The sequence below is a fragment of the Staurois parvus genome, unplaced genomic scaffold, assembly GCF_062004578.1.
Source record: "Staurois parvus isolate SC_StPar_1 unplaced genomic scaffold, SC_StPar_1.0 ptg000864l, whole genome shotgun sequence".
Lineage (NCBI taxonomy): Eukaryota > Metazoa > Chordata > Amphibia > Anura > Ranidae > Staurois > Staurois parvus.
Window position 1 is genome coordinate 1 of NW_028318660.1, and position 13,924 is coordinate 13,924.

General features: G+C 49.4%; 1 long non-coding RNA gene across 1 annotated transcript; it reads left to right on the forward strand.

Moving 5' to 3' along the window:
• The first annotated feature begins 282 nt into the window (after positions 1 to 282).
• Positions 283 to 12,733, forward strand: LOC149443249 (uncharacterized). Its single transcript, XR_016306683.1, has 2 exons — positions 283 to 1,041; positions 12,148 to 12,733. It is a non-coding gene; the product is annotated as an uncharacterized LOC149443249 (long non-coding RNA).
• The last annotated feature ends 1,191 nt before the right edge of the window (positions 12,734 to 13,924 follow it).

Sequence of the window (13,924 nt, forward strand, 5' to 3'; positions counted from 1 at the left end):
CGGGCAGATCTCAATCAATGTCACCCACTAGTCTATACTGTCACGGGGTTGGCCAGCCAATCATGTGGCTCCTATTCTGTCCTTCCAATGACCATTCCTAGTACATAGGACTCATCTTCTATACTACATTCATGATACAACAAGATGGAAACTCCCAATATACAGAGAAAATCTCCCATAAAATACATAGAAATCACATCTGCCCTAAAGGGCCATAAACATAAGAAGATTGCCCCCGACGCCCCCAGATTCATCTACAATACTAGCCAAGGTGTCATTGGTCCCCCTAATACACGGACAGTACCTGTTTCATGTACAGGAATGAAGACAACACAAGCTGCTGGTGTGAGGAATCATGTTGTACAACAGAACTACATCCAGGTCAGCATAGAACAGGAAGCAGGAAGTAGAAGGCCATGCAATATTCCCGGATACAAGTCGGGTCACAGGATTTGTACAATGACTCTATAACGTCTCCCTTTTTTACATTCCATTCAAACCTTGTAAACAATGAAACTAAAACAGATCCTGAACAGTCTTGAACATGGCATGCTGTGTGACTGGTAGATACACTACAGATTGAGTCCATCTGGTGGTCTGGAAACTTGACCACTACGCAAGGCCACAGGGATTTTCCTGGGGAAACCCGTTCAGCTCCAGAAGGTGTTGATAAGGAGCGACCCTCTTTCCTGGCTGGTGTGTTTGGCAGAGAAGATCTTGTCGGGATATGTGGCTGCATTATGTCATCCTCATTGTATCCTGATATGACAGCGGAGTTCTCTCTGCTTTGAGTATATGGTCCAGTAGGACTCGGGGCATTGAGCACCTCAGGAGGATCACGTGCAGGATGCTCATAGGCTTGTGCGGGGAATCGTTCTGCCCTTCGCAGGTCCACTCGATTGCGGCGGTAAAGACTGCCTTCTACATCCACAAGATATGATCGAGGAGCAACCCTCTGAACACAGGAACCCAGTCTCCAGCGACCGGTCCTGTCACCTGGAAGCGGCTTCATACGGATTGGCTCTCCAATGCTTAGTTCAGGTAAGTCTTTAGCAGACACATCGTATGACAGTTTGGCAATCTGTTTCCTCCTCTGCAGTTTTGCTGGGACACCTGTAACCACACAAGGATCAAGTAATTTGTTGGCCACAGGCAAGGAAGTCTTCAGTCTCCTAGACATCAAGCGCTGTGCAGGACTACTGTCCATGCCTTCAGATGGGGTGTTCCTCCAATGTAGAATGGCCTTCCACGGATCAGTACCATCAAACTTGGCCTTCTTACAAAGATTCTTCACTATCTTGACAGCCGATTCTGCTTTGCCATTGGCTTGCGGGTGCCTCGGGGATGAGGTAACATGATCAAATCCCCAATCTGTAGACAACCGTCTGAATTGCTCACATGCATATTGAGGTCCATTATCCGAGATGACTCTATCCGGCTGGCCATGCAAACTGTGCTTTACAACGCTTGATGGTAGTATCAGCAGACAGGTCAGGAAGTAGCTCAATCTCCCAAAAGTCAGAATAGTGATCAACAATTAGTAGAAAGTCCTGCCCAGCATAATTCAGTAAGTCCATGCTTACAATTTGCCAAGGCCGGGTGGGCAGCACATGTGACATCATAGGTCCTTTCTGTTGTGCCTGCGCATATTCATTGCATGCCGAGCAACAGCTAACAAAGTCTCTAATCTCGTTCTGCATGTTGGGCCAGTATAGGGTATCATGTGCTTGCCTATAGAATGCTTCTCCTCCAATGTGACTGGCATGAATATGAGTCAGCATCTCCCATCTTAAAGATTTAGGAATGATGACCCTTGGCCCCTTGTACAGTATACCATCTTGGATGGCGATTTCATCTCTGAAAGTCCAATATTCTCTCACAAGTAATGGGGCTTCCAACTTGGAATCAGGCCAACCGTTCAGAACAACATATTTAAGAGCCTGCAAACTCTCATCGGTTTCAGTGTGCTGTTTTATCTGAAGCAATCGTTGGTCCGTGACGTATAAATAGTCTGAATGATTAATCTGTGACAGGACCTCCAGGTCCCGCTGAACATTGCAAACTGTGTGTTGTGCATACTCAGGTGTACCACCTGCTGCTGTAGCTCTGCTAAGAGTGTCACTAATGTACATTTCAGGACCAGGTTTACAGACAACATTTAGGCAATAGTTTTGTAACGTGACAACATGCTCTGTAGACGTTTGGGTGCACACAAAAGTGGTTTCTTGAAAATAGAAATCAGAGGTTTATGGTCAGTTTCTGCCGTGATCTCGTCGCGCCCATAGAGGTAGTGATGAAAGCGCTGGCAGGCAAACACTATACTCAGACATTCCTCTTCTATTTGTGCGTAGTTTTGTTCCGTAAGAGTCAGTGCCCTTGAAGCAAAAGCGATAGGCTGGCCAGCTTGCAATAGACAACACCCACGTCCAGTTTTGCTTGCATCACTTTGAATAGTTACAGGTTTTGTAACGTCATAGTACTTCAGGACAGGTGTGTCCGTGACCAAGCGTTTGATGTCCTGCACTGCATTATCATGCTTAGGAAGCCAATGCCAAACAGCGTCCTTTTCCAGAAGCCTTCTCAATGGCTCACAGACCTCTGAGAGGTGTGGTAGGAATTTTGCTAGGTAGGTAACACATCCAATGAAGCGCTGCTGGGATTTCACATTTGCTGGCTGCGGCATATCCAGTATGGCTCGGATTTTTTCTGGGTCAGCCTTCAAACCCTCCCAGGTTAGAATGTGTCCATAAAAGCGGACTTCTTTGACCTTGAATTGCAGCTTTTTCATGCCAAGTCTCAATTTTACCTGCCTACAACGATTCATCAGTTCCAGAAGTTTGCCATCATGATCTTGCTCTGCTTCCTCATCTGTGTCCCCAGAGCCAACCAGAAGGATGTCATCAGCTATTGGTTCAATTCCACCGAGTCCAGCCAATAGTTCATGTTGTTTACGTTGATACACGTCTGGTGCAACTGATACTCCAAAAGGCAGTTTGAGCCATCTTTTCCTGCCCCACGGAGTCCAGAAGGTTGTCATGTAACTACTTGCATCATCCAACTTACACTGTAAAAATGCATCCCGGGCATCAACAAGTGTGAACAGACGTGCCTTAGGCAGCTTGTACAAAACATCCTCGAGAGTTGGCATGATGTAGTGAGATCGTCTCAGTGCCAAATTTAAGAATTTGGGATCCATGCATATTCGTAGCTTATTTGGCTTCCTTGAAATCACCATGTTACTTATCAGTCAGTTGGGTCAGTCACTGGTGCCAAGTGTCCATTGGCCTCATACTGGTCAAGCTGTGCCTTAACTGCCTGTTTTAATGTCACCGGCACATTGCGTGGTGCACATTGGACTGGAGGGACACTCACATCGAGGTGGAAATGAACTTCCCCTGGTACAGATTCTACTGGCCCAGTAAACACATCACTAAATTCCTTTATCAGCAGTTGTTTTGTCAAGGGCCCCTTGGATAGATTGTCCATCACATTAAGCTCTGCAGGGACGGAGAAACGTATCAGCCCTAGACGCTCACAGGTTGAGCCAGACAACAGTGGCTTTTGGCTGCTTCCACAATTTCACACTCCAGCCTGTGTGTTAGTCCACGTATGGCACATTCTGTCTTGAAGAGCCCTAGAGATTTCATCATCGCACCGGAGTATAACTTTAATCTGGTGTCACTTGGCAGTAGACGTGCTTCTGGTGCTGACACCATTTTGTCTCTTAAGCACATTACATCCCACGTTGTTCCTGAATGGAGGAGACAGGATTGGGGATTATTATTTACATGTAAAGTGACAAACCATTTCTTTCCTCTGGATTGCACAGCGCCCATCAATTCACTGCTGTATATAACTTCAGTGGTGTGTGTGTGGGGGGAGGTAGGTGATCTGTGTGGGGGGAGGTAGGTGATCTGTGTGGGGAGGTAGGTGATCGGTGTGGGGGGAGGTAGGTGATCAGTGTGGGGAGGTAGGTGATCTGTGTGGTGGAGGTCGGTGATATGTGTGGGGAGGTAGGTGATCTGTGTGGGGAGGTAGGTGATCTGTGTGGGGGGAGGTAGGTGATCTGTGTGGGGGGAGGTAGGTGATCTGTGTGGGGGGAGGTAGGTTATCTCTGGGGGGAGGTAGGTGATCTGTGTGGGGGGAGGTAGGTGATCTGTGTGGGGGGAGGTAGGTGATCTGTGTGGGGGGAGGTAGGTGATCTGTGGGGGGAGGTAGGTGATCTGTGTGGGGAGGTAGGTGATCTGTGTGGGGGAGGTAGGCCCATCAATTCCCTGCTGTCTATAACTTCAGTGGTGTGTCTCTTCCTCATATGCGGATGTGTTCTCCACGTTGTGTCATTTGCCTATTGATGGCCGTCGTTTACTTGACAAACAAACGTTAGTAAAATGGTTTGTTCTTCCACAAGACTTCCAAGACTCCCCATAAGCTGGACACGGCTCTTTAATTCTTTCATGCACAGTCCCACAGTATTTGCAAGCTGTAGGGTTGGCAGTATTTGTGCTCATCAGGGGGCGTTGCTGCAGTTTGTTCCTGTTGCCATGCTGCATTGCAATGTTTATGCTGTCGGTCTGCTGTCTGTCCTGTTCCATAACTTTCAGACGTCTGTCAGTGAGCTCTGCTGTACGGCACGTCTCAATGGCTGTGTGTAGAGTGAAGTCATGTTCTCTTAGGAGGCGCCTGCGTGTGCTCTCTCGCTAGCTATACCAACAACAATTGTGTCCCTTATCAATTGGTCTCTGAGTGCCATATTCACAAGTTGCTGCCTTTTCTCTCCAGTGTGTAACAAAGTGATCCAAAGATTGTCCCTCTTCTTGTTTGCAGCATCCAAACACATCCCTTTCATAAATGACATTTGTAGCAGGTATGAGATCATCTTCCAGTACATTTACAATGGCTGTAACATTGTGTTGCTGATCTGCTGTGAGGGTCACATGGTGTTTATACACATGCCTGCATTCACTGCCCATGACTCTTCTCAGAGTTGCTGCCGGCACTCCTGCACATTTCTCATTCCAGCCTGTAGCCAGACAATAATCTTCACATTCAGCTCTGAAAGATTCCCAATTGCTGCTCCAATCCCCACTCATTGTCATCCCCTCTGGGGGAGGTATGCCATTCATGGCAGCCATATTGTCAGGAAGCCTCTGAGCTATCAAATCTCAGACAATCCTCAGTCTCAGGCTGTAGTTCACAAACCTGGGTTTCCCAAAGCTGCTGCGCTCCAAACAAGAGGCTCAGTCCTGATTCCAGTCACTTCTGACACCATGTTTCATGTACAGGAATGAAGACAACACAAGCTGCTGGTGTGAGGAATCATGTTGTACAACAGAACTGCATCCAGGTCAGCATAGAACAGGAAGCAGGAAGTAGAAGGCCATGCAATATTCCCGGATACAAGTCGGGTCACAGGATTTGTACAATGACTCTATAACAGTTTCCATCTTGTTGTATCATGAATGTAGTATGGAAGATGAGTCCTATGTACTAGGAATGGTCATTGGAAGGACAGAATAGGAGCCACATGATTGGCTGGCCAACCCCGTGACAGTATAGACTAGTGGGTGACATTGATTGAGATCTGCCCGCTGTGTGTATACAATCACCCGGCTAATGTCTAATATCAGGGGACAAAATGTGCCGGTTGCATGAAAATGTGTCTCCCGTGAGGATCTGCCCCCCTTGATGTATCTGCGCATGTGCCACTTTCAGGCATAAGCAGACGATCAGCGATCTCGCTCTGAGAAAGTGTTAACTCCTTTCATGCTGGATTGCAATTACAGGAGTCACATCCCTCGGATCACTGCTGCTGACGATCCCGATATTACAGGAGTCACATCCCTCGGATCACTGCTGCTGACGATCCCGATATTACAGGAGTCACATCCCTCGGATCACTGCTGCTGACGATCCCGATATTACAGGAGTCACATCCCTCGGATCACTGCTGCTGACGATTCCGATATTACAGGAGTCACATCCCTCGGATCACTGCTGCTGATGATCCCGATATTACAGGAGTCGCATCCCTCGGATCACTGCTGCTGACGATCCCGATGTTACAGGAGTCGCATCCCTCGGATCACTGCTGCTGACGATCCCGATATTACAGGAGTCGCATCCCTCGGATCACTGCTGCTGACGATCCCGATATTACAGGAGTCGCATCCCTCGGATCACTGCTGCTGACGATCCCGATATTACAGGAGTCACATCCCTCGGATCGCTGCTGCTGACGATCCCGATATTACAGGAGTCGTATCCCTCGGATCGCTGCTGCTGACGATCCCGATATTACAGGAGTCGTATCCCTCGGATCACTGCTGCTGACGATCCCGATATTACAGGAGTCGCATCCCTCGGATCACTGCTGCTGACGATCCCGATATTACAGGAGTCGTATCCCTCGGATCACTGCTGCTGACGATCCCGATATTACAGGAGTCACATCCCTCGGATCACTGCTGCTGACGATCCCGATATTACAGGAGTCGCATCCCTCGGATCACTGCTGCTGACGATCCCGATATTACAGGAGTCACATCCCTCGGATCACTGCTGCTGACGATTCCGATATTACAGGAGTCACATCCCTCGGATCACTGCTGCTGACGATTCCGATATTACAGGAGTCGCATCCCTCGGATCACTGCTGCTGACGATCCCGATATTACAGGAGTCGCATCCCTCGGATCACTGCTGCTGACGATCCCGATGTTACAGGAGTCGCATCCCTCGGATCACTGCTGCTGACGATCCCGATATTACAGGAGTCGCATCCCTCGGATCACTGCTGCTGACGATCCCGATATTACAGGAGTCACATCCCTCGGATCACTGCTGCTGACGATCCTGATATTACAGGAGTCGCATCCCTCGGATCACTGCTGCTGACGATCCCGATATTACAGGAGTCGCATCCCTCGGATCACTGCTGCTGACGATCCCGATATTACAGGAGTCACATCCCTCGGATCACTGCTGCTGACGATCCCGATATTACAGGAGTCGTATCCCTCGGATCACTGCTGCTGACGATCCCGATATTACAGGAGTCGCATCCCTCGGATCACTGCTGCTGACGATCCCGATATTACAGGAGTCGTATCCCTCGGATCACTGCTGCTGACGATCCCGATATTACAGGAGTCACATCCCTCGGATCACTGCTGCTGACGATCCCGATATTACAGGAGTCGCATCCCTCGGATCACTGCTGCTGACGATCCCGATATTACAGGAGTCACATCCCTCGGATCACTGCTGCTGACGATTCCGATATTACAGGAGTCACATCCCTCGGATCACTGCTGCTGACGATTCCGATATTACAGGAGTCGCATCCCTCGGATCACTGCTGCTGACGATCCCGATATTACAGGAGTCGCATCCCTCGGATCACTGCTGCTGACGATCCCGATGTTACAGGAGTCGCATCCCTCGGATCACTGCTGCTGACGATCCCGATATTACAGGAGTCGCATCCCTCGGATCACTGCTGCTGACGATCCCGATATTACAGGAGTCACATCCCTCGGATCACTGCTGCTGACGATCCTGATATTACAGGAGTCGCATCCCTCGGATCACTGCTGCTGACGATCCCGATATTACAGGAGTCGCATCCCTCGGATCACTGCTGCTGACGATCCCGATATTACAGGAGTCACATCCCTCGGATCACTGCTGCTGACGATCCTGATATTACAGGAGTCACATCCCTCGGATCACTGCTGTTGACGATCCTGATATTACAGGAGTCACATCCCTCGGATCACTGCTGCTGATGATCCTGATGTCGCCAAGCTGCTTGGGGGTTGACATGGCAAGTACAGTCACATGTGGGGGGATCAGTGATATTGGGGGGCCATAACATGTTTTGGTGGTGCAGTTACACGTGGGTGCCAGTCACATGGGGGTGGGGATTTGCAGCAAGGGAGACTGAGCTTATTGCTAGGGGGGAATGTTTGCCTCAATGGGGGGCAGATCTTCACGGGGTACTGATCCTGGGGTGAGGGGGGGTAATGACAAGGGGTGCAGATCTTCATGGGGGACTGATCTAGCTGTGGAATAATGACAAGGGGGGCAGATCTTCACGGGGGGACTGATCTTTCTGGGGGGGAATGACAAGGGGGGGCAGATCTTCAAGGGGGACTGATCTTGCTGGGGGGGAATGACAAGGGGGGCAGATCTTCAAGGGGGACTGATCTTGCTGCGGGGGAATGACAGGGGGGGGCACATCTTCACGGGGGACTGATTTTGCTGGTGAATAATGACAAGGGGGGCACATCTTCACGGGGGACTGATCTTGCTGGGGGGAATGACAAGGGGGGAAGATCTTCATGGGGGACTGATCTTGCTGGGGAATGACAAGGGGGGCACATCTTAACGGCGAATTGATCTTGCTGGGGGGGAATGACAAGGGGGGCACATCTTCACGGGGGACTGATTTTGCTGGGGGGTAATGACAAGGGGGGCACATCTTCACGGCGGACTGATCTTGCTGGGGGGGTATGACAAGGGGGGCAGATCTTCACGGGGGACTGATTTTGCTGGGGAATAATGACAAGGGGGGCAGATCTTCACGGGGGGCTGATTTTGCTGGGGAATAATGACAAGGGGGCAGATCTTCACGGCGGATTGATCTTGCAGGGGGGGAATGACAAGGGGGCAGATCTTCACGGGGGACTGATCTTGCTGAGGGGGAATGACAAGGGGGGCACATCTTCACAGGGGACAGATCTTGGGGGGGAAATGACAAGGGGGGCAGATCTTCACAGGGTACTGATCTTGGGGGGGAATGACAAAGGGGGGCAGATCTTCAAGGGGGACTGATCTTGGTGGGGGGGAATGACAAGGGGGGCAGATCTTCACGGGGGACTGATCTTGCTGGGGAATAATGACAAGGGGGGCAGATCTTCACGGGGTACTGATCTTGGGGGGGTAATGACAAGGGGGACAGATATTCACGGTGGACTGATTTTGCTGGGGGGAATGACAAGGGGGGCAGATCTTCACGGGGGACTGATCTTGGGGGGGTAATGACAAGGGGGGCAGATCTTCACGGCGGACTGATTTTGCTGGGGGGAATGACAAGGGGGGCAGATCTTCATGGGGGACTGATCTAGCTGTGGTTATGGACAAGGGGGGCAGATCTTCACGTGCCACATTATTGGTATCAGTTGGGGGAGGAATAGTGCCCCATCATTGGTGTTAGTGGGATGAATAGTGCCCCATCATTAGTATCAGTGACACCAATGATGGGGCACTATTCCTCCCACTTACACCAAAGACACTTAACATGCTGACCCCTGCGCCAGGGTAGGTGCTGCTGCAGGCAGCATACCTGGTTGCAGCAGCACCATCTGCACGGCACACTTACCGGGCGGTCAGCTGTCCTCTTTCATTCACTCTGGCTGCTCCCTCACTCGATGTTGTGGGTCCGTTCGGCTCTGGCTCCTTGCATGTGATTGGCCGCCTGTGTGCCTTTCCTGAGCTACAGTTCTGTTGCCCAATCACCGGTGAGGAGGCGGAGGCGAGCAGCAGCGCAAACATGGAGTGAGGGAGCGGGCAGAGTGAATGAAGGAGCAGCGATTCCTGGACTGCATCATCGTGGGACTGGGACACGGAACCAGGTAAGACACAGCAGACCCCTTCCCGCTCCGGTACACAGTGTCCTTTCCATTGGCACCGCGCCAACCCCCTAAAAAGTTCCACCCTAGGTAAACGCCTTGTTTGCCTCGCAACAAATTTGCCCCTGGGTACAGTGACATGGTAGGGGGAGAGTTCAAATTTGAGTGGGGCAATGATATGGGGGTTGGCAGTGATATGGGGGGGCATTAAATATGAGGCACATTGACATGTGGGGGCAGTGACATGGTGGGGCTTGACATGGGGAGGACAGTGACATATGGTGTTGCCTGACATGGGGAGGACAGTGACATATGGTGTTGCCTGACATGGGGAGGACAGTGACATGTGAGGGGGCAGTGACATGGGGAGGACAGTGACATGTGAGGGGGCAGTGACATGGGGAGGACAGTGACATGTGAGGGGGCAGTGACATGGGGAGGACAGTGACATGTGAGGGGGCAGTGACATGGTAGGTCCTGATATGGTGAGGAAAGTGACATATGGGCGGACAGTGACATGGTGGGTCCTGACATGGGGAGGACAGTGACATGGGGAGGACAGTGACATTGGGGGGTCAGTGACATAGGGAGGACAGTGACATTGGGGGGTCAGTGACATGGGGAGGACAATTACAATGACATAGGGAGGACAGTGACATTGGGGGGTCAGTGACATGGGGAGGACAGTGACATGGGGAGGACAATTACAATGACATGGGGAGGACAGTGACATTGGGGGGTCAGTGACATGGGGAGGACAGTGACATTGGGGGGTCAGTGACATGGGGAGGACAATTACAATGACATAGGGAGGACAGTGACATTGGGGGGTCAGTGACATGGGGAGGACAGTGACATTGGGGGGTCAGTGACATGGGGAGGACAGTGACATTGGGGGGTCAGTGACATGGGGAGGACAATTACAATGACATGGGGAGGACAGTGACATTGGGGGGTCAGTGACATGGGGAGGACAGTGACATTGGGGGGTCAGTGACATGGGGAGGACAATTACAATGACATGGGGAGGACAGTGACATTGGGGGGTCAGTGACATGGGGAGGACAATTACAATGACATGGGGAGGACAGTGACATTGGGGGGTCAGTGACATGGGGAGGACAATTACAATGACATGGGGAGGACAATTACAATGACATGGGGAGGACAGTGACATTGGGGGGTCAGTGACATGGGGAGGACAATTACAATGACATGGGGAGGACAATTACAATGACATGGGGAGGACAGTGACATTGGGGGGTCAGTGACATGGGGAGGACAATTACAATGACATGGGGAGGACAGTGACATTGGGGGGTCCTGACATGGGGAGGACAATTACAATGACATGGGGAGGACAGTGACATTGGGGGGTCAGTGACATGGGGGGGACAATTACAATGACATGGGGAGGACAGTGACATTGGGGGGTCAGTGACATGGGGAGGACAATTACAATGACATGGGGAGGACAGTGACATTGGGGGGTCAGTGACATGGGGAGGACAATTACAATGACATGGGGAGGACAGTGACATTGGGGGGTCAGTGACATGGGGAGGACAATTACAATGACATGGGGAGGACAATTACAATGACATGGGGAGGACAGTGACATTGGGGGGTCAGTGACATGGGGAGGACAATTACAATGACATGGGGAGGACAGTGACATTGGGGGGTCCTGACATGGGGAGGACAATTACAATGACATGGGGAGGACAGTGACATTGGGGGGTCAGTGACACGGGGGAGGACAATTACAATGACATGGGGAGGACAGTGACATTGGGGGGTCAGTGACATGGGGAGGACAATTACAATGACATGGGGAGGACAGTGACATTGGGGGGTCCTGACATGGGGAGGACAGTGACATTGGGGGGTCAGTGACATGGGGAGGACAATTACAATGACATGGGGAGGACAGTGACATTGGGGGGTCAGTGACATGGGGGAGACAATTACAATGAGATGGGGAGGACAGTGACATTGGGGGGTCAGTGACATGGGGAGGACAATTACAATGACATGGGGAGGACAGTGACATTGGGGGGTCAGTGACATGGGGAGGACAATTACAATGACATGGGGAGGACAGTGTGGTTGAGTTGTAGTCTGGATGTCGGTCAGTCTGTGTTGTCAGTTGCTTGTGCCCATGTTTTATGATCAGTTGTGGAGTGTTGCTCGTGTTTGCTAGGAGTCTGTGTTTTTGTTTGGGGTGCAGGAAATGTTTCATTTTGTCCTGTAATCAGGTTGAGGTGACGTGTGTCAGGTTGTCAGTCTGTTGTTTCTGTTCTGTTGGATTGGGATCATCCTTGGACTTCTGTAGGTAGATATGGGGGGGTGTCAGGCTGCTTGCGGTGTTGCTCTGTAATTCTTGGGTGTCATGGCCGGTGTGTTTAGTCTTCATGCTGTTGTATGTTACATTGTTCATGTATGTCTGTTATCCTGTGAAATATCATTGTTCTATTTGTTGGTTTCTAACTCTTCTCTTTGTTTTCTGTTTTAGGTCCAGGCTTTGTTCGCTGTATACGGCATTGTTGTTGCTATTGGGTGTGCCCTTGCAGATCTTCAATGGTCACATCAACCTGTGACGGGACGTGTACTTATCCGTGTGGATAGAGAACTTGGCTGATAATGGTGTATCCAGATCACCTTTCCAGAATTCTGCTCCTGTGACTTCTGGATAATTCATCTCCTTCATCTGTTTTCAGGCATCAATGTCTCACCTTCAATAGTGTAGCCTACTTCCTCTGGTCAATAGCAGGAATAGACTCACCATTTTTAAACTCGGGCACTGCCCCAGGGCCAGGGGACAGTAGGGGGCCCCATGAGATGCCCCTGGTACCTTTTCATAGGCTTTTTTGTGTGGGCAAGGACACAGGGGCCCCATGAGTGGTTAGTCCACCCCTGGTCAACAGTGAGAAAAAATAAATGAATGGACTATTGTTGTTATAGCAGTATTCAAGCATTCATTTATTGTTTAATGTGTTTTTTTTTATCTTTTATATGATTTAAAATATATTTTCTAACATTTTTTGAAATCAAATGTTTTTTGTTTCACCAATAAAAGGGCCATGGCCTATTGTATCCTACTATCTAGTCATGTTTTGTATGTATCAACATTGTTATGGCTGATATTTAGATTTATGTTGTGCTTATCCACTTGTTGTCTGCAAGGTTTTACCTCCATGACGACAGCCTTTCTAGCTATTCATTACAGCGCTACTTTAACTGGCCGTTGCAGAGTCATGTAATGTTGTAATAACATTGAATTTGATTACCAATATATATATAAATATTATTTTTATTATTTATTTACTTTTTATTATTTTGCATCACCACTGTTTATTTTCCATGATAAATTGATTTTAAAGGCTTAAGTTCTTTCAGCTTCATGCATTGTATGCATGTATTACAAAAACATGTATGCTGCAGTACACCCATCCCCGCCAACCCCCCCACAATATTTACTTGATCCCCATTGATATCAATGAATGGCCACAACAGCCTTGGCTGTCCCTTTTCTCTGCCTTGTCATTGGCTCCCACTGCTGTAAATCCCAGGCAGTCATGTAATGAAGTAAGAGGAGGCGTGGCCAAGCCGTGGCCTGTGTGTGAATGGACACATGGACCATCATCTTGCCAATGCACCTGCTTGGGTGTCTCCATAGGAAGTTAAGTATCATTTTTTTTCTTAGTTTCAAAAGAAAATTAAACTTTCATATAGATTTTGAAAAGACTGGAAATATGTAAAATTAAAAAATACTTTCTACTCCAATAAAATCCTATTTCTTTAGATGAATGTAGGCAATAATGGATCATCCGACATGTCTTTTCTATGTGTTATTAATTGGTTGGGGGGAACAATACAGTCTATAAACTATGTTCTATACAATATATCTGATCATTCTTCAGTCATGATGAACTCTCGTCTTCTTTTTCTCGGGGCTCTAAAATGCCCAAATGATATCTGTATGGAAATTAGAATCTTTTTTTTTTTCTTTTTTTTTTGTTGATTAACTAATTGCCAACAGCACATATCCGAATGACGTCTACACTGCGTCCGGCCAGTTCTGGGTGGACATCATATGACGTCCTCCCAGAACGCGCTCTCCTGGGCGCCCCCTGGTCCGCACACCCGGCGATCTCCGTGATCGCTGTGTTCTACGTACACGGCTGATCACGTAATGTGTTAAAAGGCCAATTATGCCTGGATTTCAGCACCTGATCAGCCGTGTCCAATGACACACTGATCACCGGGAAATGCCATTGCAGGTTCTCTTT